Source organism: Amia ocellicauda, chromosome 14 (assembly GCF_036373705.1).
Source record: "Amia ocellicauda isolate fAmiCal2 chromosome 14, fAmiCal2.hap1, whole genome shotgun sequence".
NCBI classification, from domain to species: Eukaryota; Metazoa; Chordata; class Actinopteri; order Amiiformes; family Amiidae; genus Amia; species Amia ocellicauda.
In genome coordinates, this window is record NC_089863.1 from 34,820,932 (window position 1) to 34,844,525 (window position 23,594).

At 39.4% G+C, this 23,594-nt stretch overlaps 1 long non-coding RNA gene across 4 annotated transcripts; it reads left to right on the plus strand.

Annotated features, from left to right (window-relative positions):
- The first annotated feature begins 1,270 nt into the window (after positions 1–1,270).
- Positions 1,271–18,125, plus strand: LOC136767717 (uncharacterized). Of its 4 annotated transcripts, XR_010821881.1 has the most exons (8): positions 1,531–2,011; positions 3,003–3,040; positions 3,981–4,175; positions 13,976–14,086; positions 14,777–14,833; positions 16,211–16,357; positions 16,707–16,826; positions 17,465–18,125. It is a non-coding gene; the product is annotated as an uncharacterized LOC136767717 (long non-coding RNA). The 4 variants fall into 4 exon arrangements; XR_010821879.1 differs by lacking the exons at positions 1,531–2,011; positions 3,003–3,040 and adding an exon at positions 1,271–1,376; XR_010821880.1 differs by lacking the exon at positions 3,003–3,040 and having other exon boundaries at positions 1,532–2,011.
- The last annotated feature ends 5,469 nt before the right edge of the window (positions 18,126–23,594 follow it).

Sequence of the window (23,594 nt, forward strand, 5' to 3'; positions counted from 1 at the left end):
TAAAGTCATGGCCTTACCAGGTAAACCATTAAATATTGTATTAACTAATTTAAAAAAGCAGTATTGTGGGTATCTAAAATGAAAAAATATATCCCATTCTATGGAGTGTACCTATTTTCACTTGACTGAGATAGTTTAGTGCCTCTATGTATTTCACAGTAGGAAAGGTTCAATACTATTAATGATTAGAATAAATGTACTAACAAATAGAGAACAACATTAAAGCTATAGACATTTTAAAACATTCATGAGAATATATATATATATATATATATATATATATATATATATATATATATATATATATATATATATATATTAAACAAAGTGACAATTGGGAACTATTAAAATATCTCAATAGCTTTAATGTAATTGTAAATATTGTCTACCAGTAGTTATGATACATACATTTTGTTTAAATGTCATAGATGAGCTGATGCCGTCAACATGATTTAGATTTGTTTTTCAAATTGTCAATTTTATTTGAAAGGGTCTTGGGAAAACCATTTCAATACGTAGTATTAAAGTACATTAACTTGTATCTCACATGTAAAATTAGAAAACTCTATACTTCATTAAAGACACCAATACCTTAAATTATTTTAAATTACTAGATTGTTAACGTAATAAAAACAAAGATTCAATCAACACATATCCATATTTCACATCTCTAAGAGTTTTTTTTCACATTTTAATTGAATACTTAATACTTAAGTGTTTTTCTCTTTTTGGATCGAAATTATTAAGACCCTTTATAAAACTATGCAAAGTGAAATAATCCACAAATACATTACTAAATACACACACACACAGGCCTAAATATTTAAACCACATAATAATAATATCAATAATAATAATAATAATAATAATAATAATAATAATAATAATAATAATAAGAGAAAGACAAGAAACAACCCACCACACACAATACACTATTTAACATTTTTACATCCACCGCAGGTGACCAGTTGGGTAGTGTTATGGTTATTAGACAAAATAAATCAAACATTCTAAGAACATTCTATATGTGGACAAGGACTAGCATAAATCATATTAAAACAATTAAAGCATACAATTGCACATAATCTTACAAACAATGTAAACGCATATAGATTTAAAATGGAGCCGGAGAACTTTGGAAAACTTTGGAGCGCATGATGAGTTTCCTTACCGTAATGCAGATCAGAAAAACCGGTCCTGGAGGGCCCCCTGCCCTGCTGGTTTTTGTTCCGACCGAGCTCTTAATGATATAATTGAGTCTTATTGTTAGTTCAATTAAGGAATCAATTAAGATCTCCGTTTGAACGAAAAACAGGAGGACAGTCCTCCGGGACCGGTTTGGGAACCCCTGCCGTAGTGCTCGTCTGACTAAAATGGTGTGTATACACGTTTAGCTCTTCCTAATATCTCTTAATTGCTATTTATTAGTGTGTCTTCAATCATGTAAAGCAGAAAGAATAAAATAGGCTCCATCGCTATTAGTGTTGTTTTCTGTTTGTGTTTTTAAAAGGAAACGCAACACTATTCCACAATCGCTCTGCTCCTCCCATAACAGGGGGTCGATGAACTTCCGACAATCGCCAGGTTTTTCAAACAGCTCAGCAACACGTCCAGACGCACCAGTGGAAACCTTGGAAGAATTGCTGAGAAGTTAGTGACAGGAGAGCCAGAAAGATGAAGAGAATAGCACAGCACACAGAGACAGTACAGGCGACTATCCAGCAAGAAGTAAATGGTTCGGTCTAACGATCAAACAATTCCATTCCAGAACTCAATCAGAAAGTGACAACGTGACGTCAATCAAACATATACGTTAAATCAGTGATTCCCACCTGGGCCGTAGAGGTACTGCAGGTGGGCCGCAAACATATGTTTTTAAATGCTTTTAAAATAGGAATACAGTTTTTATAATAATTAGGCTTGTCTTGGTCCGTTGGGTCTCCACACCTGCGGAGGTTTTGAAGGTTTGCAACGAACTGGAAGCGGCGCACTAACTGGAGATGATCCCGTGGTTAGTAAGCAGCTCCGTACTATTATTATTATTATTATTATTATTATTATTATTATTATTATTATTATTATTATTATTAATAATAATAATAATATTATTTACTGAAGAATATATAATGTTGACACAAACTGTAGAAGGGAGTCTTTTTCTTTAGTTAACCAACTATTAAGATTACTGTGTTCCAGTGTCTTTCGTATTTACTACTTTCAGTATAGTTGTCTTTAATGTTACTGAACACCGGGGTTTATTCATCAAGGGTTTTACACCTTTTTAATACTGATTCGTTATTTCCGACACTATTTTCTCTATTGAATAAAATACAATTTAAAGATAACATGCATACGTCACCACACATACAGTTTATTAAGAGTAACGTGCTTTTACTGGAAGGTTAACATGTTTCATGCAAGTTAAATCAATAGCCTACCTATATATAAACCGTGTGCTTGTAAAAATACATTAAAACACGATTACTGTTCGACATAACACATTTTGAACTACAAGGGGATGTTTTATTTTGTTTATATGGATTAATTGTAAACAAATATATATAAAAAAGGATTTCATTCCATTTCTATACACTTACTAGCTAATGTGACGTCATTGACAAATTATGGATGGATTTTGTGGGTAGTGGGGCTCAAAGATTTATGATGTTGATCAAGTGGGCCCTGGAATGGAAAAGGTTGGGAAGCCCTGCGTTACATAATTAAAATATGTAAACACTGAATACAGTTCAAACACGTGTCAAACAAATATGTGAGACATACACACGACGACGTATATAGATCCCGTTACAGAACATACAGGCTACACATGATGGATGTCCACCTACTTTGAACAAATCCACAAACTGTTAATCATTATCCAGTTACGGCGCTGTCAGATTCATAAGGAAGTAGGAAGTTATTTTTTCAATCTCTGTGGCACATTATAAAAAGTAAAACTTAACCAAACCTGTTGTGTTTGCACATTTTCATCCTTGGAACAGTCTGCGGAAAACACTATTTAAAATATAAGTTCGTCTTGGTAAGTAAGCTACATGCCTATTCATGTCAAAAAAGTGAGACCCTTCTTTCATAAGAGGCGGAAGGGGACGAAATTGCGTTTAATGCGATCAGTAAATGGAGCTTCTGCTTTGTTGCTTTAAGGACATAATCGTTAGTGATTCAGCTCATTAAGATGCAAATAAAACAGACGCACATCAACAATACCTGGAATTATGATTTTGTTAGCAGTGATTCCAGGTCAGATATAACTGATTACTTACTGGAACAAGTAATGTAGGTCTAAGTCACCACCTTACACTAATGATCTCAGTGTATATTGCTCTATATCAATCACAATATGTTTGTATACATGGGGGGGAATGACGGTTGATATATTAAGCAACAAAGTAATAATCTCATGTATATTTGTAAGATAAATGCAGAAGTTTAGAATATCTCTGCCTGCCTTTAAAGCTGCAGTCTTTATTCCCAGCAAATATTGACATAACAACTTGTCTTTATTAAAGACAGATTCAATTAAATACAGATTGATGAATAAATAAAATACAACCAGACAATTCTAACTAACATCCTGTAGAATTTACATATTTTCCTAATTTCCTCTACATTTCTCAATCAAACATTTGTTTAAATGTTTTTTTTTTTACCACTATTGAATATATTTCCATCCTTTCATTAGAAATGTTGATTATTTTCTGTTTTGTATTTGTAATTAGAACACTTTGCAGATCATATTTTTCACTTTGACATTATGGACATTTTGTGTGTTGATCAGTGGCAAAAACGATGTAACACACTGAAATGTGGAAAAGTCCAAGGGGGGTGAATACTTTTGAGAGCCACTGTATGCATCTGGATTGAAGGCTTCAGAGGAACAGGGTTTGAGGTCACTGCTATATATAAATGTAAGTTGTCTAGTTTTATTTGAAATATATTTTGTTCCCTTGCGTCTCTTCTAGGCTGAGAAGATGACTTCCTCCATCACTACTGCCAATGGTCTGGTCATTGTCACCCAGGTTTTGCCACAGAGGCAAGACTCAGCTCCTTCTGTACCTGCTGTTTCCATAAACAATGAACAACCACAGTTCACACCTGGGAACAAGCTGCCTGCAATGGCCAGGAACTTCCTAAAACGAGAACCTAGACCTCTGGGGGTGAGTATGTTCTCAGTGTTGTTGTTGTTGTTGTTATTAATATCTATCTATCTGTCTGTCTGTCTGTCTATTTATTTTTCAGTCACATTTCTTCAAGGGTCTACTACTATGGGTTGCATTTCTTTGTTTTAAATGAGGAAATCAGCGTTTTATTGTTTACATTTTTGCTGGATTTCCTTTCCTTTTCATTGTGCTTTAAATTTGTAATCAACCTTCCTTTTTTAAACTTATAAACTTTAAAACTTTAAACTTGTAGCGTAAGGTACACTTATGCATTTAAATTAAAGAAGTGAATTTATAGTATCACCTTATCACGAATCCTGGAATCTTGTAGAACTAAATTTCTGTAATAATTGGACGCAGACACCAATTCCAAAGATATAAATTGTCAAATTTATTCAAAAACAAAGACTAAATGTAGCACTACACTAATTATACAAAAGGGAAAAACTAATTAAAATTCAACTCTAGATCAACAAATCAAAGACAAATCACTTCCATGACCAAATCAAAGACCATGGGATCGCATATGATAACGCACAAATCGTTAAACAAAAAAGGTTATAAACATATTGACTACAATACCGGTTAGTAAGACGAAGGTGAGTCTCATTAGTATTGTTAGTCAGACATTAAATCACTACGCAGGTTAGTATTTATGTCAGGTAACTTCTCGTTATATATACACTCACCTAAAGGATTATTAGGAACACCTGTTCAATTTCTCATTAATGCAATTATCTAACCAACCAATCACATGGCAGTTGCTTCAATGCATTGAGGGGTGTGGTCCTGATCAAGACAATCTCCTGAACTCCAAACTGAATGTCTGAATGGGAAAGAAAGGTGATTTAAGCAATTTTGAGCGTGGCATGGTTGTTGGTGCCAGACGGGCCGGTCTGAGTATTTCACAATCTGCTCAGTTACTGGGATTTTCACGCACAACCATTTCTAGGGTTTACAAAGAATGGTGTGAAAAGGGAAAAACATCCAGTATGCGGCAGTCCTGTGGGCGAAAATGCCTTGTTGATGCTAGAGGTCAGAGGAGAATGGGCCGACTGATTCAAGCTGATAGCAGAGCAACTTTGACTGAAATAACCACTCGTTACAACCGAGGTATGCAGCAAAGCATTTGTGAAGCCACAACACGTACAACCTTGAGGCGGATGGGCTACAACAGCAGAAGACCCCACCGGGTACCACTCATCTCCACTACAAATAGGAAAAAGAGGCTACAATTTGCACAAGCTCACCAAAATTGGACAGTTGAAGACTGGAAAAATGTTGCCTGGTCTGATGAGTCTCGATTTCTGTTGAGACATTCAGATGGTAGAGTCAGAATTTGGCGTAAACAGAATGAGAACATGGATCCATCATGCCTTGTTACCACTGTGCAGGCTGGTGGTGGTGGTGTAATGGTGTGGGGGATGTTTTCTTGGCACACTTTAGGCCCCTTCGTGCCAATTGGGCATCGTTTAAATGCCACGGCCTACCTGAGCATTGTTTCTGACCATGTCCATCCCTTTATGACCACCATGTACCCATCCTCTGATGGCTACTTCCAGCAGGATAATGCACCATGTCACAAAGGTCGAATCATTTCAAATTGGTTTCTTGAACATGACAATGAGTTCACTGTACTAAACTGGCCCCCACAGTCACCAGATCTCAACCCAATAGAGCATCTTTGGGATGTGGTGGAACGGGAGCTTCGTTCCCTGGATGTGCATCCCACAAATCTCCATCAACTGCAAGATGCTATCCTATCAATATGGGCCAACATTTCTAAAGAATGCTTTCAGCACCTTGTTGAATCAATGCCACGTAGAATTAAGGCAGTTCTGAAGGCGAAAAGGGGTCAAACACAGTATTAGTATGGTGTTCCTAATAATCCTTTAGGTGAGTGTATATCAGTCTCATTTACGTTTAGGTGCCGAGAAAGATCCTATCATTACTTGTTACCACAGTTTCCCTTAACTGATTATTATTCAATGATTAAGGATAGGCAGGGCCACCTATAATCTGGTGTCTATTAACTTGTGTCAATTTCAGACTAAACAGTTAAACAGGAATGAGAAGATATTTCTCGGCGTTGACTGATTTTATTTCTAAAATTCGGCTTCGGTTCGGCTTTGTCCAAGAACTTCCACTCAGTCGATGCTCCTGGAAGTTGCCAAACAGATTTTCCACTGGTTTGAAGGCTCCAAGGTTGTGCACAAAATCTTTGTAAGCAGGGTTCCACCGTAGTTACTTGAAGACAAAGTCTTTGAGGAAAGCAGGGCCCTGTTCGTTCCAAGGGTCAAGTTTCTTAAGACTCAAATAGCTATTTAAATGACTGACACTTTCGTATACAGTCGACTTAGTCAATTGTCCAGCTGTAAAACTCCACTGATCAGGTGGGGACAGGCGGTCAGCGCAGTCTGTAAAGTTCTTTATTTAATAAAGTCCTTTAAAAGAATTCTTCGTACGGCTCAATCTCCTTCTCCCAGTTTAACTCTTCTGTTGCCGGCAAAGACTTGGTTGGTTTCTGGTTCCGGTTCTGGCAACAGAGCTACAGGTTGAGCTGTGGCAGCGAGTTTCTGGTTCAGGAGAGAGAGAGAGAGAGAGAGAGAGAGAGAGAGGCCGTGCGCTGTTCTTTATAGTCTGTCAGATCAATAGGTGATTGGTTTTTGAGTTCTTGAGATTGGATTTCGGTTTCAGCCCTCAGTGTCGTATTGGAGGGGGCTTGATTTATGACTGATGTAAATCCATGCCATCTTTTGGAAATGCCGTTTGGCCCGGGTTCGTAGCTCTATGTCGGGATTTCGGCTCTCGTCCACTTCAAAGAGTTTTTATTACCCACAGGCCCCTTTCTCCAGACATCTCATAGCAGGATTCAACGTATTTGGCCTCTTCTCGGTGCCATCCTCCCCAAAACTGTCACTTTGATGCAAACCAGTTCCAAGCTGATGAGCTAAGGAAATCTGATAACTTTGTGGGGGAGAGGTCTTCTTTAGATCAGTGCTTCAGCTCAGAGCTAAAATGCTCTTCTCAAAATACACCCAACATAACACTACAAACTTATTTCAGTCTAATGATCAAAAAATGAAAGCCATAATTTAATTATTTGAGTCAGGCACTGACTTGTATATCAGGAATAGCAACTTAGCAATGTAATTCAATGACTCATTTATCGGGGCCTAAGGCCAGGCACGTGCACAGATAGACCCCAGGTGATGCTCAAGCACCTGCCCTTTTGGCCTCTGTCTAGATGATTGCCCTTTTTGCAAGACATTTTTTTTCTATTTCTTTTTCTAATGCTATATTTTAGTTTTTAAATTTGGCCCATGGCATCAATTCTCAATTATAAGCATGCTGTAATGCCTGACAACTGCATCTGAGCTCTAATTCTGTGAGACTGCATGATCCCCTGCCCATCCCTCTTCAACTTCCCTCGTCACAGCCACCACAGTTAACGCCCGCAAATCGAGCGCCCTGCGGAGCAGCATCCGCGTCTCCCTGACCTGCCTTAATTGGTAACAGTTGGGTAACGATAGTGTTTGCCCCAAGCCTTGACATTGTTTGTCACTGTTGTGAAATTAAACCACTACTAAAACATGTCAATACAGCCAGCCTAACTTAGGCAATATCCCACCATTAAGCTTAACAACAAGCAAGCTAGTCTGGTGTAAAATAGCGTCGTCAATGAAAACGACTGAACTCTGATAGGTTAGTTCCTTTGTCAGGCAACTGAAACAAATAAATACGCATTACGTGGTTAATATTCTATGCAATTATATTTGGATATCAGAAACATTAGCCGACCTAGATAGATAGAAATAGTGAATGCTAAAGACCATTGTCTCTGTGTGAATTGATAATTTTGTAGAAATCTGTTGAGTATATTTACACCGTGTAACTTTTTTTTTTTTTTTTGGTTCCTGGGTAGTAAGTGTTATTTCCTAATTGCTTATTCCTCAAAAGTATAGAAAATGGCTATTATTCCCCACAAACTTTGCTTTTGTGACCAGGATATTTTGAAATTGACCTATTTTCCAGAACATTCCAGATAGATTCAGTGCTGAGTAAACTTGGAGTAACTTCTAGAACTTTCTAGATAGAAATATAAATAGTAGTATAAATGCAGGGGCCTTAAGCCCACCAGTTCAGTTTAGTTCCAGCTGCTTAAGTCGATACATATCTGCATTTTTCTGAGATGGCATCAAGAGGTGCAAGCATCCGGCAGACGCATTTTGCTATGTCTGCTGCCAATTTATCAAGAAAAGAGCAAGAAGTACTCAGTGGAAGCATCTGCTAAGATGTGTGAGGCATACAAGGCATATTTCAGTATACCTTTCTGGGATCAAGACAAACCCTGGGCACCTGATTTCATCTACAAGCACTGCAACAAACTCTGGAAGGTAAGATGGACAATTGGTGCTCGGAATTTTATGTTATAAAATTTGTAAAAATAATATAAAATTGAAAAAGTTTTTAATTTTAAAATGTTTACAAATTTCAATGTTATTGAAAAAATATATCATATATGAAAAATGAGAATCTCTTGTAAATGTATTTACAAAATTTATTTTTGTAGGATGGTACAGAGGGGAAAGAGAGCCATGAAGTTTGCTATCCTAAGAATTTGGCGGGAACCCACTGACCACTCAAGCAACTGCTACTTCTGTGTGGTGGACCCTTCCAAATGTCGGACTGGCAAGAATGCACCTACTATCACGTATCCTTCATCTATCGCCCCGGTGCCACAGTGCCATGAGCTCCACGTACCCACTCCTCCAGAGAGAGAGCAGCTGTCTTTAGAAGAGAGCAGCAAGTCAGAGAGCGAGGAACACGTTGTAGATCCAGATGACAATTTCAGAGGTGGAGCTGAGGAGAGGAACCCATACTACCCCAACCAAAAAGACCTCAACGACTTGATTAGAGATCTTGGTCTCACCAAGTCCAGTGCTGAGCTTTTGACATCTAGGCTCAAGCAGTGGAACTTGTTTGATGAAAGTGTGCAAGTCACAGATCAGAGGAAGCGTCACTAACCTTTTTCCAGCTTCTTCACCCGTCAAGATGGGCTCCGTTTCTGCCACAATGTGACCAGTCTGTTTGAGGCAATCGGAATCGCCTGTAACCAGAATGAGTAACCGGTGCCTCTTCATTGACAGCTCATCCAGGAGCCTCAAAGCCGTGCTGCTCCATAATGGTAACAAGTACCTGTCTCTTCCCCTGGCTCACTCGGTGCACCTCAAAGAGGATTATGATGAGTATGGTTGGAAGGTCATAGGAGACTTCAAATTGGTGGTATTCCTGATGGGTCTCCAAGGCAGTTTTACCAAGTTTCCCTGCTATCTTTGCCTTTGGGACAGCAGGGACACCAAGGCGCACTATCACAGGCAGGACTGGCCACCGCAGACCGAGTTCTCTGTGGGGAGGAACAACGTCAAGTGGGAGCCACTGGTGGACCCCCGGAAGGTGCTGCTGCCACCACTGCACATCAAATTGGGCCTTATGAAACAATCTGTCAGAGCTCTAGATAAGGAGTACCTTCAAGACTTCTCCCCTAAGCTGTCTGAGGCAAAGGTCAAAGCCGGTGTCTTCGTTGGACCACAGATAAAGAAGATCCTGGGGTGCAATGAATTCCCCAAGAAGCTCAAGAAGTAAGGGGAAAGCGGCTTGGAACAGCTTTGTCACAGTGGTTCGGGGCTTCCTGGGCGATCACAAGGTCAAAAACTATGTGGAGCTGGTTGAGACTCGGGTGAAGAACTTTGGCACAGTGGGCTGTAAGATGTCCCTCAAAGTCCATATCCTTGATGCTCATCTTGACAAATTCAGGGAAACATGGGAGCGTACTCGGAGGAGCAAGGCGAGCGCTTCCACCAGGATATACTGGACTTTGAACGCCGCTACCAAGGACAGTATATCGAGAACATGATGGGAGACTACATTTGGGGGCTGATTCGTGAAAGTGATTTACAGTATAATCGTAAATCTCGAAATACTACTCACTTCTAAATCTTTTGTAGTCATTTTTGTATTACTTTAGTATAAATACATGTTAATTTGGATTCAGATGTTGTTTCTTCTGACTTTATGTAAACGAAAAGACACAAATTCGCCCGTTTTCTCAATGGAAATAGGTAGATTTCAAAATGTCACTGTCCTGGTCACAAAAGCAAAGCTTGTGTGGAATAATAGCCATTTTCTATACGTTGAGGCATAAGCAATTAGGAAATAACACTTACTACCCAGGAACAAAAATTGTGTTAGTGGTATTAAACATCTGCATGAGTGTATGGGTATTGAAATAAAAAATATGTAAGTAAGTAAAAGATGTGCTACTGTATGTAACTTTATTTTTTATAAATAATTATGAGAGGGGTGCCCTTTTTTCGCCCCCCAAAATGTCTGTGCACGGCAATGCCTAAGGCTGTTCTTGTAACTGAATTTCTTTGTTTTTCTATAGTTGTTATTGATCAGGTTATTTTAGTTTTTTGTGATGTTTAATCAGATGAAAGGTACAATTTCCTGTTAATTATTTATAACACAGAAGTGTTGTATAAAGTCTATAGGCTTCTTTATGTAAGAGCTCTGATGCCATGTGAGAGAAAAAACCCCTCTGAATTTCAACTTAATGATGATAGTGACATTAGATTTCTTCTACGGGACTGGGGAGTTGAAGAAGACCTACTTGAATCTTTCAATGCACTGATTAGCTGTACTCTGTCTATATAACAAAATAATATTCATGCTGTCTTCATAGAAACTTCTGCATTTGTTCAACATAACCATTTTCTTTACCGCAATTGGCACACACTCTCTCTGGGTAATGTCTGTAAGTTATTGTTTCATTGAAGTACAGTCATCCCCTGTCGTCTCATCTTATGTCGTTCCGCACTTTCATCAGCAACATTGCCCTGAGCAGAGCTTCATTCTGCAGTAAGCGCTTGCATCGAAATCATCTCTGCTCTCTAATAACTGTTTTTTACGGTTCATTTAACTGTTTACTGTTAACTCCTGAATTGTCACGATGGTTTCAAATAGGGATGCTTCTGCTTCAACATCTGTCTCAACTTACGTTGCCGGTCTCTGGAACAATTACGACGTTACTTGGCAATTACTTTGGGATCGTTATTGATTGTGAAAGCTTCCATCCAGATGGCATGTCGACTACAACCCTCAATGCAGCCATTCATTCCGATGCCATAATTTAAGTTTGTCTTGTGAATCAATATGCAAAATTTAATTTGGACCTCTAATGCAGTATTGCTATCTTCATAAATGGTGAGCAAACCTGAGTTTTACACCCTGTGGATCAATTACATTTAGAATCTGTCTTATCGTATCCTGTGTCACAATAATAAACCCTCTTTGGATTGCACAGATGTAACCACCGATAACCCTGCATCTGTCCCGATTTCTCAATTGAATTATGTATAAACAACCTGATCCAGTCCGAATATTGTTTTCTCCTGTAAAGTTCAAGTTTTTGGCATGTACTCTCTTCAAAATTCTGTAACTTATAATAATAATAATGATCATGTGCTAACATTGCCAATATCTCCTTATTAGTAAACACAAGTCTAAAGTAGAATCTTAAAGATCTGCTATTTGAGGCATTGTGTAGATTTTGAGGCATAATGCTTCTGTCTCATTTTTGCTTTTGTTCTAGCTCCATCATTGGAGTTTCAGTCAAAATCGAGTTTTTTTCCCCTCTCTCACATGACCCCAGGAGTCTTCCATTCTTCGTATACCAGAATCGATATTGAACACACTTCTCTGGGTGTGTAGAGGTTTCAGAAATTCTAAGCATACACCTGTGAAGAAGTAAGTTTATTACAAAAAATGTATAAATATAGGTTAATCCAGAGCTCTCTTCTCGTATGAAGTTCAGAAAGTTTTTATATTTTGTTGTAATCCAATTTTACATGTAGTAATTATATAGGCATAATAATGAACATATGCCTGAGATTATTTCATACTGCTGTTGTTGTGTTTGATGTGTTGAAAACTGCTTATGTGGCACTGGTCAAATTGGTATCAGACTTTACTGCTGGTCAGCATGCTTGTGATGGAGCAAGGCCCATCCCTTTGCAAAGATGTTGAAAAAAAAAAACCCAAAGGCTTACCTGGAGTGGGGTTGTGGAGCAGCCATCTTGGGAAAGTAGGGGGGAGGTTACAGAGGCCATCTTGACAGGGGATTTTATAAACCTGAATTGCCTTTGACTGTTGACATGGGGAGGGGGTCAATATTGTTTGCAGTGTTATTCCCTTTGTTTATAGTTTTAGATTTAGGTTTGAATTGAATATCACATTTTATTATAAGTTTATTATTTTTATTTGAAACCTATTTTTGTAACATGTGTCTGGGGGTTATATGATAGGTCTTTTAGTGTCACTCCTATTTTTGAATGGTTGGATCTAGGGGGTGGGGCTAAGCAGCCAAAGTATAAAAGCTGGTTCAAGGGCCTTAGTAAGGGCCCTCATGGGCATTGTAGAGATTCACTTGTTTGTTTGTTTGTTTGTTTGTTTGTTTGTTATGTAGGCAATGTGTTGCAGTGACTACATTTTTTGAAGCCTTGCTGCCCTTGTGTGTCTGACTTTGGGACCACCACAATGCAACACAATCCTCCTAAAATCCATAATATCTCAGGTTATTCTATAAGTAGAAACCTATTCTGTGGAGCGAGATTATCATGTGCAGCTCATTCAACCAGATGTCACAGATTTCAAGGGACTGCAGTGTAGTCTACAGGCCTACACGGCAGTTCCTCGAATAAAATAATCATGTAACATAATAGCGTCAGTTCTTGGTGGTGAAATAAACCGATGGTTCTTTTGGAGAAATAGGGTGATGGGGCAATCAAATGAGTCGTTTTTAATGATTTTCGTGACTTTTCTGATTTTCTGGATCCAGCAAAGCAGCTCCACAGTTGGCACCCCTGTGACATCACGTCATATTTTTTGATCTCTGATTTCTGGTTCATAGAATGAGCTGGACATGATAATCTCACTCCACAGAATATGTTTCTATTAATAGAATAACCTGAATTATGGATCATTGGTGGAGTTCCCTTTTAAGGCAGCAGATGTTATCAAAGCCATTGTTTTAAGTCCTCAACCAAAAGCAAAACTCTTGACTTCCCAATTGATATACATGTTCCCGATGACTGGATTCATGATTTTAATTTATTGATTAATTGCCTGTAATATTATTGAGTAAACGGGATGCATGAGTAAAATGCCATGTTGGACAATTACATTATAAGTTCTGGATTTCTAATGACAGACAAGCTGTTATTGATTTTATTTATTTTTTGTTAAAATGCTTAATAAACCAGTTTGATTTATATATGTTCATTTTCTGGTTTTATGATGTGAAAATCCAACCACAAATGATAATGATTACATTTACATTATTTGTCATTTAGCAGACACTCTTATCCAGGCAACTTACAGTTGTACCCATTTATACAGCTGGGAAATCTAAGTGAAGTACCTTGCTCAAGGGTACAACAGCACTGCCCAGGATTTGAACCCACAACCTTCCAGTTATGAGTCTAGAGCCACTGTTCCACAGTGCTGCCTGACATTACTTAAATACTTGGAGTATAATTCTAGTCCACAATATTGTTAGCCAATTGTTAGTGCTCTTATCCCATACAAGGTCAAAATGGTTTAGCACTGAACCAAAGTGCTAAATAGTGTGCTTTTAGCAAAGGAGTGGTGTAGTTAAAGCCTTGGTTTTATGTACATTATATCACACCTCGATTAGCTAATTCTGCATAATTACGTAATTGTTATCTCCTTTGCAGACTGTTCAGATTATGATTGGATTGATACACCTGGCATTGGGATTAATTCTGATGCTCCCAGGGCCCACCTTGGTGCCACACATTTGGCTCCCTTTCTGTGCTGGTGCTTTGGTAAGTCACATGTGCACAACTGGCATCATTGAGCACAGATTCCTGATGGAGGGGCCAGGTTGATAAAAGGGGGCTGACTGGTAAACCTTTACCTTTTTAACAATACATGTTCTTTGTTTAAATGATGCAAGGAAGTAGCTCTGAATTCTTCAGTTGCCTTATATCATCATATATTTATACACATATTTACTTTGCACTCTCAAAGAAGGTAATTTAAATTGATGTTAAATACATCTGCTTCTGCCTGTTTTTGAATTTGTGTTAAAAAATGAAACCATTTCTTGTCCAGGGGAATAAAATAGCTTGATTATTTGGAAATAGGGATTCTGCTAATGATTTATTGTGCTTGCTTTAAGACTTGTCAGAACTTTAAGTTTTCTGTTTTTGTTCCAGCTGGAGCTATCAATGTCTTAATTGACATGTAACATTTGCAGCTTGAAGGGAAATGGTACAATGCATTTAGTCAACCAATCTGACGAAATAATGGGAACATGGTTGGAACAAAACTCAGAAGACACTGCAGCATATTTTTGTTTTTAAGTCAAAGTTTGGAGTTTACTTAGAGTAATACTTTAAATATATTTTAATTTCCTAATATAAATGTAGTTTCCTGCAGATGCATGGCATACAAAGATGGAATTCATCCACTTATTTGAAAAACATTTTAAAATCTTGTCTGTTTCTCTGCAGTATATCCTCTCTGGATCTATTGCAATTGGTGCTCACAAAAGAAACAACATTTATCTGGTAAGTGCGTAACATGTTTACATCGGCAGTTGACACAATAGAAACCTTACATCAAGGATGATGGGGAGGGTGTGCATAAGGGAGCTCAGTGCAAAAGGGACACTGAGTGTAGTAACATTTTGGTTTAATTTATTATTATTTTCTTAGGTCTTTTATATGAGGAAACATAAAAACAAACAGCATGAGTGGAATGCTAATCAGATAGTTTTAGGGTTCTCAGGGTTATACCACAGCTAAACTAATGCAACAAGAAACACCATTCATCTTTAAATAGGTAGTTTGAAACATTCTAAGGTAAAATGTGGATAATATTTCCTATGACTATTATACAGTAAGTTTAATAAGTCACAAACTAAGGGAAATGTGTCCTTTCCTTTTTGTTTTTTCCTATTTCTGTTTTTAGGCGATTGCTCCATTTTAAAACATGAATGATTTATTTGCTGTAATTGATTTGAATGTGATAATAGCTGCATTCCCCAGTATTTTTCACATGTAAAGAAGGTTGGATTCCGTGTTATGCAGATATGCGTTTTCAAAAGTCATCCCAATCTGCAGTGTCTTTTGAATAGGTAGATCTAAATAACAGGAAACACACGTTTCATGACATTAGTTATGTGTCAGTAATAATTATTACACACAACAGGATTTTAATGAGGAATTACTCCACGATTATACTGTCTATTCCATTTAAAACTTACACATTTTCTATTCCAAACGTATATTTTGCTGGATGTAAGGTACATTGGGAATGTAAAACATTAAAAAATAAATAAGCCTCAAACAAATAGTGTGCATTGAGTAGGAACACATGGCCAGCATCAAGCATAGTCAAAGAAAAAAACATCTTCTTTTACCAGTCAACACATACAAATAAAAATGATATATTATAGACTTCTAACATTTTCCTTTAAAGAAATAAATACAGTATGTACATCAAAAATGTTCCCTCTTGTTGCTCACAACGACCAGTCTAATCCTGATGAGGTTTAACTTTTATATGTAAAACATGGTGATGTGTATGAGGCAAAAATAACTGACCAGTAAAAAGCAACACGTCATGGGAATAGTATCACAAATTTCCAGGTCTGCTTTTCTGAAATCGAACTTTTCAGAAATCCATATTTACATTGCGTTGAAATGCTCATCCATAGAGGCAGCCTCTGTGTACAACTGTGTTCATAAGTATGTATGTACTGTACATATACAGCAGGGTGCTTATCAACTTAGTCACCCCTTTCAAACAACTGTGTAGTGGAATTTACTGCAAAGAAATGCTATATTCTTGGGTTAGCCTGATGTTTTCCAAAAGTATGTAGTTCAGTGCATTTCCTGGATCAGACTGGCTTTTATTTTTGTTTTAATTGTATTTCTTCCCAGATCAGAGGGACTGTAGCTATGAACATAATCAGCTGTATTGTGGCGGGACTTGAGATTTTCCTTCTGTTTCTTGAACTGGCACTGGGTGACTGCTTCAGCCCCAGGAGGACCTATGATGGATACGGAAGCTATAGTAGTAATTATAAGGTGTGTATCAATGTGTCACGCAGTCTGCACGTAAGTTATGGTCACCAGCACAGTTCTACACCAAAAATATCCAACCTCTGGGGGATCCCTATTCAAGCAGAATTTACAGGTTACCCCTTAAATCACAATCTTGTAAGGTTTGGGAGTCTTCAGAACTAGAAAGTTCTTGACATTACATATAGCAAGCCTGCATATTATTAATATACAGCTCTGAAAAAAATTAAGAGACCACTTTACATTGATTTCTGAACTTGGAATGGTCTCAATTTTTTCCAGAGCTGTATATCAATATAATATGTAAAAATGTATTTATTTATTTATTTATTTATTTTAATTAATTTTTTTACAGGAGATGATTTGTGGGATCAAAGGGATTCTACTTGTGTTTTCTGCACTGCAGATCTGTGTGGCTGTTTCAGTCTTCGCCTTCGCCTGCAAGACTGTCATTTGCAATTCAGAGAACCAACCGGTACGACTATCACTGATCAGGGGTTGTATTTACATATCAGGACCAAACGGCACTGTACTCACTGGAGCACTTTGGGATGGGATGTGATGGGGATTATAAATATTGCCTTTAGAGGCCCCAAGTGGCAATTCTGGTAAAGGTTGTGCCGGATCCAGCTGCTCTTGTACTGCTGGCTTTAGACAGGCGTTGGGTGTTCAGGTTGTTAGGATTTCCAGCATCATCAGATTCTCAGATTGTTACAATAGCTGGGCTGTGGGCATCTGGGTGTTGCATTGTGAGAAATAGTGGGAGTCGAGTGAATATTGAAGCTTTGATACCCTACAAGCTGGAGGACTCGTGAACGTCTCATTTCTCCTGAAGAAGCACAGAGATCATAGGAGTCGATTTCAGTACATGGTGATTCCAAATTAAGTTGAAAAAGGGAAAATTTGTTTGGAAAACTAAGACAGAACTATATACTGTGTGTTTGTGTATAGAAAGAAAGAGATTATTCGATTATTCGATTTTTAACAGGAGGCGTAAAATGCATTTAAAGGTGTGTTGATAAGGGTGAGGGTGTGGGGGAGTAACAGGATGAGAAGTGACCACTGAGGTGAATGATCAATTCAAGTTTTTCTTCTCCCTTTTTCTTGTTTCAGCCTGTGTTTATTGTCCAGCAAATCGGAGGGCCTCGGAGACATCCTGAACGTGCCCAAGACTTCAGTGGGATTGACGTCCCTTTCCTGAACAGCGAAAGTGCATTCGACAGCCCCCCACCCTATTCTGCATAACTTGGGACTGAAACACTCGGCACCAACCTTTACATTTGGGTAATGCCAGCTGACGTAAAGGAAACCACTACAGTTGCACCTGTGCCTACCTTTTCTAATGATTTTCATGTTCATGTTTCTGTAATTTATTGCTCTTAGGGCTTGTTTTAGATGATTCTGAGAGAGAACGTGTCATGCTTTGTTTTTGTGGTACTATATGTTTGCTCAATTTAATTATATATATATATATATATATATATATATATATGTGTGTGTGTGTGTATATAATATATACATCATGCATAACATGGGAAATACCTGAGGGAGGCCCTGATGCAGCACTGGATAGATAAGGGATGATGATGATGATGATGATGAAAATGATAGATGTAAATGTACATGTTATAATCAAATACCATTTAAAATAAATACTATTCCACTGATATACTTTTTCTGTTCATTTTAGACTATTCTAGCCACTTTTAGTCTTGTATTGGACACCCTTTATTCTGTAATAAAAAGTCAGGGGAAAGCTGAACTGAAAAACTGATACATTCTTTATACGTCGTTACTAGTGTAAAAAGGAACCTCAAATTGCAATCAAAGAGCACTGCTCTGGTCTAGTGACAGTAACTAATCTGTATGTACCTACTTTAAAACTGCACTTTTGAGAGTTACAATAAAGCTTATTTTTCTGTTACAAATTGAATTTTACAGTGAGGGGGAAAAAAGTATTTGATCCCCTGCTGATTTTGTACGTTTGCCCACTGACAAAGAAATGATCAGTCTATAATTTTAATGGTAGGTGTATTTTAACAGTGAGAGACAGAATAACCACAAAAGAATCCAGAAAAACGCATTTCAAAAAAGTTATACATTGATTTGCAAGTTAATGAGGGAAATAAGTATTTGTAGTACTTGGTGGGAAAACCCTTGTTGGCAATCACAGAGGTCAGACGTTTCTTGTAGTTTGCCACCAGGTTTGCACACATCTCAGGAGGGATTTTGTCCCACTCCTCTTTGCAGATCCTCTCCATTAAGGTTTTGAGGCTGACGTTTGGCAGCTTGAACCTTCAGCTCCCTCCACAGATTTTCTATGGGATTAAGGTCTGGAGACTGGCTAGGCCACTCCAGGACCTTAATGTGCTTCTTCTTGAGCCACTCCTTTGTTGGCTTGGCTGTGTGTTTTGGGTCATTGTCATGCTGGAATACCCACGACCACGACCCATTTTCAATGCCCTGGCTGAGGGAAGGAGGTTCTCCAAGATCCTCCCGTGTAGTTCTGGGCTGATTCCTCACCGTTCTCATGATCATTGAAACTCCACGAGGTGAGATCTTGCATGGAGCTCCAGACCGAGGGAGACTGACAGTTATTTTGTGTTTCTTCCATTTGCGATTAATCGCACCAACTGTTGTCACCTTCTCACCAAGCTGCTTGGCGATGGTCTTGTAGCCCATTCCAGCCTTGTGTAGGTCTACAATCTTGTCCCTGACATCCTTGGACAGCTCTTTGGTCTTGGCCATGGTGGAGAGTTTGGAATCTGATTGATTGATTGCTTCTGTGGACAGGTGACTTTTATACAGGTAACGAGCTGACATTAGGAGCACTCCCTTTAAGATCTAATCTCAGCTCATTACCTGTATAAAAGACACCTGGGAGCCAGAAATCTTGCTGATTGATAGGGGATCAAATACTTATTTCTCTCATTAACATGCAAATCAATGTATAACTTTTTTTAAATGCGTTTTTCTGGATTTTTTTGTTGTTATTCTGTCTCTCACTGTTAAAATACACCTACCATTAAAATTATAGACTGATCATTTCTTTGTCAGTGGGCAAACGTACAAAATCAGCAGGGGATCAAATACTTTTTTCCCTCACTGTACCTGTTTTCAACCTCAGCACCCGATAACAATAACGATTGCTCTAGAAGATTCTTCATTGCCTTCTGCTTCCATTCCTCCAGCTGATTCTTCTCCTCGCAAAACCGCAGCTCCTGCTCTTCCTCCTGTCGATGATGTACCTTGCCATTCCAGCTGACACGGCCTGTTGCCACAACGCAGCCTCGATTCCGGTTTTCCCTGCCTCCACCATCATATTCCCCGGCACTGCTCCATTTCTGCACCCCTCAGTGATTCGAAACCATCTCGTTCACCCATACACAAGCATTGTCCGTAACATTCCACCTGCGCCCAGCAATCCCCGCAGCTGCAGGACGCTCCCCTGTCGTGTCTGGGTGACATACCGCTCCTTGCTCCCTCCCGCAGCCCACACCTACCCCGCTTGCTTCTCTCGCTCCCTCTTCTGCCGCTTTCCCCCTTGTTCCTGTCCCCTCATCCCCCTCTGCGGATTCCATGCTTTCATTGTTCCTGTCCTCCCTCCTTGTCTCGGTCTTCCAAGTGCTGTCCGCCCTGCCTGCTCCACAGCTACCCCCACCCCGGGCTCGTCCTCCATGCCTGCATCCTTTTCCTCTATCCCCCTCCCGTCTCCAAGCTGCCTACTGTCCTGCTGCTCAGAGTGGGCCACGTCCCACCCTAGGCCCTGATTTACTTTTCTGTTGCCCCGGCCACTTCCGTGACCCTGGCTCAAGCCCCGCAGTGCTGGCGGCGGTCTCCACCCTCCCAAGCCCCGGGTGACCCTTTCCCTTTGCTTCTACTGCCGCACTTCTACCCTCCCCCCTCCAACTGCTATGCTGTATTCTCCTCCCCCGTTCCACTATCCCTCAGCCAGCTACACATCCACGGCATGGCTGTTACTCTGACTAGCCTCCTCAGGTTTCAGCACCCAACGACATAATCACCAGGACTGTCGATTGTGGCCCCATTTTCGTCACTTTACGAAAATAAATAAATACATTATTATTATTATTTCATAAAAATATAATATAACCTGACCCCAGAGCTTCAAACTGCACACAATATCTATCTATCTTTTTCCACCTATCGCGACATCCACTACCTCGTCAAAGCCTGTGGCTGAGATGCGTGCCTGACAAAGGCTGACATTTCCAGTGCCTTCAGTCACTGCCCCCAACTCCTGACTCGTGGCACCTTTTCGGCTGGCAGCATCAATAAGATTTTCATCGCTCTCGTTGAGGCTCTGCGCTGGATTCCCTTTACCAATCCCGCAAATCCCTTCTGTCTTGCACCTATTCTATGACTTCTCCTTGATCAATCCCCCCTCCCCCCTTACCCCTTGCTCCCTCACCCCTTTCATGTCCATCTCCTCTGCCCTTGGCATGCCCCTCAGCCACGAGATGACGACCGGACTGTCTACGCACCAGGATTTCTTGGGCATCGTCCTCGATTCCCCTTCCTTCCCCGAGAGAAAATCAATTGCGTTTTCCAATAATTGGCCAGATATCGCTCTTTCCTATCTCTTCTGCTCACTCTCGCATCCTCCATCCCTTCTCTCCATCAACACATTGCCTTCACGGCCAATTGCATCACTGAACTCAACATGTGGCTACTTCGGTGTTGTAAAACTTCTGAATATATGTAATTGAAAAGGCACTACACTAATGGTAACATTTGGAAGTAAATAAATATTTATTGCCATGTTTATTGTCTTTTTTTTAATAGCAAAGATGAGATCAAATGGAGCATTAGAGAGAAAAAAAGCATACTTTTAGTTATTAATTTTGGATCGGCATCATTGGCTGTGTAGAGGTGGACAGAGTAGTTATGAGTTCTCATCAAGTTAGAAGTCTATCCAGCCAAGTGACACAGTGGAGAAAGCAGGGTTATCCTGCAAATGTATGAGCGGATGAACTTCACAGGTATGCACCAGAATGTATGGCATTAACCAAGTACTAGCATGAAAAATTGTGTTGTAAGCAAGGTGTGTTCGTGAAAGAAGTGTGCCCCATACAAAACAAGTTTCATAAATGTTCTTGGCCAGTTGGTCATTGAGGGTACTGTTGCTTTTGGTGACCAACCCCGAACTTAGAGTTGCCTGATGAGATATTTGAAATGCAGTCCCTGACCAGTAAGTATGATGCACATCTTGAATACCATGTTCAGCAATGTTTCTTAATAGTTTGATGATCCAGAAGTGGATACATATTGGCATACTTCATGAAATAGTGCATCACAGCAACATATGTTTCTGCTGGTAGTGAGAGGAAGTTCATTAAAATCTGCAGCAGCAATTTGAAAAGGCTTTGTAACTGTGACAGTTTGCATTGTTTTTTTAAGATGAGGGACAGGTGCCATCCAACCTTGACAGTCATGCTTGACACTGCTTTCAGAATTCCTCAAATGTTCTTCAGTTTAATTCTTCAACTGTACTGACATGAAAGGTCAGTAATGGATACTGTTGGCATGAGTAAGGGTCTGGCAATATGGCAGCAGATACTAATGCAAAAAGTTAAACAAACACCTTATTATTAGATTCTACACATGCATTATGACCACTGAAAGGTGAAGTGAATAACACTGATAATCTCGTTATAATGGCACCTGTCAGTGGGTGGGATATATTAGGCAGCAAGTGAACATTTTTTCCTCAAAGTAGATGTGTTAGAAGCAGGAAAAATGGGCCAGCGTAAGGATCCAAGTGACTTTGACAAGGGCCAAATTGTGATGGCTAGACGACTGGGTCAGAGCATCTCTAAAAATGCAGCTCTTGTGGGGTGTTCCCAGTCTGCAGTGGTCAGTACCTATCAAAAGTGGTCCAAGGAAGAAAAAGCGGTGAACCGGCGACAGGGTCATGGGCGGCCAAGGCTCACTGATGCACGTCGGGAGCGAAGGCTGGCCCGTGTGGTCCGATCCAACAGACGAGCTACTGTAGCTCAAATTGCTGAAAAAGTTAATGCTGGTTCTGATAGAAAGGTGTCAGAACACACAGTGCATTGCAGTTTGTTGCGTATGAGGCTGCGTAGCCGCAGACCAGTCAGGGTGCCCATGCTGACCCCTGTCCACTGCTGAAAGAGCCGACAATGGGCACGTGAGCATCAGAACTGGACCACGGAGCAATGGAAGAAGGTGGCCTGGTCTGATGAATCACGAGTTCAAGGTGTTGATTTGGCCTCCAAATTCCCCAGATCTCAATCCAATCGAGCTTCAATAATGTATGCCAACATATGTCCTATTACACAACTTGGCATACGGTAGTAATTTGGTGGTATTTAAAAAAAAAAAAAATTGGATTGGTGTAATCCATTGTGGGTCAGTATTGAGTCTATTTTTCATGATAAAGTATGTTTTTTAAAGGTCTTTTAAAGGTCTTATTTTTACCATCATGTTCTATTTACTGGAAACTTACATGTATTTGTGAAACCCTGCTGTATATCCTTGAAATGATCAATACAAACTGGATTTTTTTCTTTGCTAATTTATAATCTCAGAAACAGTTTATAAACTTTAAAAGCAGATGCTTTTACAGTAAATGGGTTTGGTATTAAGTGTGGGTTTGTCAGTTTTGATTAGCAGGTGGGTCAGTTTGGATTTATTCCCCCGATTACTTTGATGTTTGTTTGTTTTTTACATATTCTGCCAGCGAAGACAGTGATGAGAGAGTTGCATGTTCAGGGAAGATCATTTATATCTGTAACCTTTTCTGAAAGCTCAGATATAATAATCCTAAGTATAACCTAAAGCAAAACATACTGTTGGTGTGGGCATTGGAGGAAAACTGGGAGTGGGCAGCATTTGTGGGGATTTTGGCATTTTTTGGATGGTGCAGATGTTCTGTTTTTTATTACGGGATCACAATCCAACCATTATTAAAGCCAATTCCAGTGCTCTTTAGCACCCCAGCCTGTAGTTGGGATTGGTGGTATTGCAGCCAAAATCAGTAGGCAGAATTGGCAATACGCTCTGAATCAGGGGTGTCAGACTCCAGTCCTGGGGGCTGCAGTGTCTGCTGGATTTTGTTCCAGACCAGCTTGGCTCCTTAATTGCTTCCATGAAACAATTAGGCGTAACCAGACTCCTATATATAGCTTATAGCTGTAATTCTAAATAATGAAACATTTACCATATTGTATTATTTTTGCTCACAACAATACTTGACGTA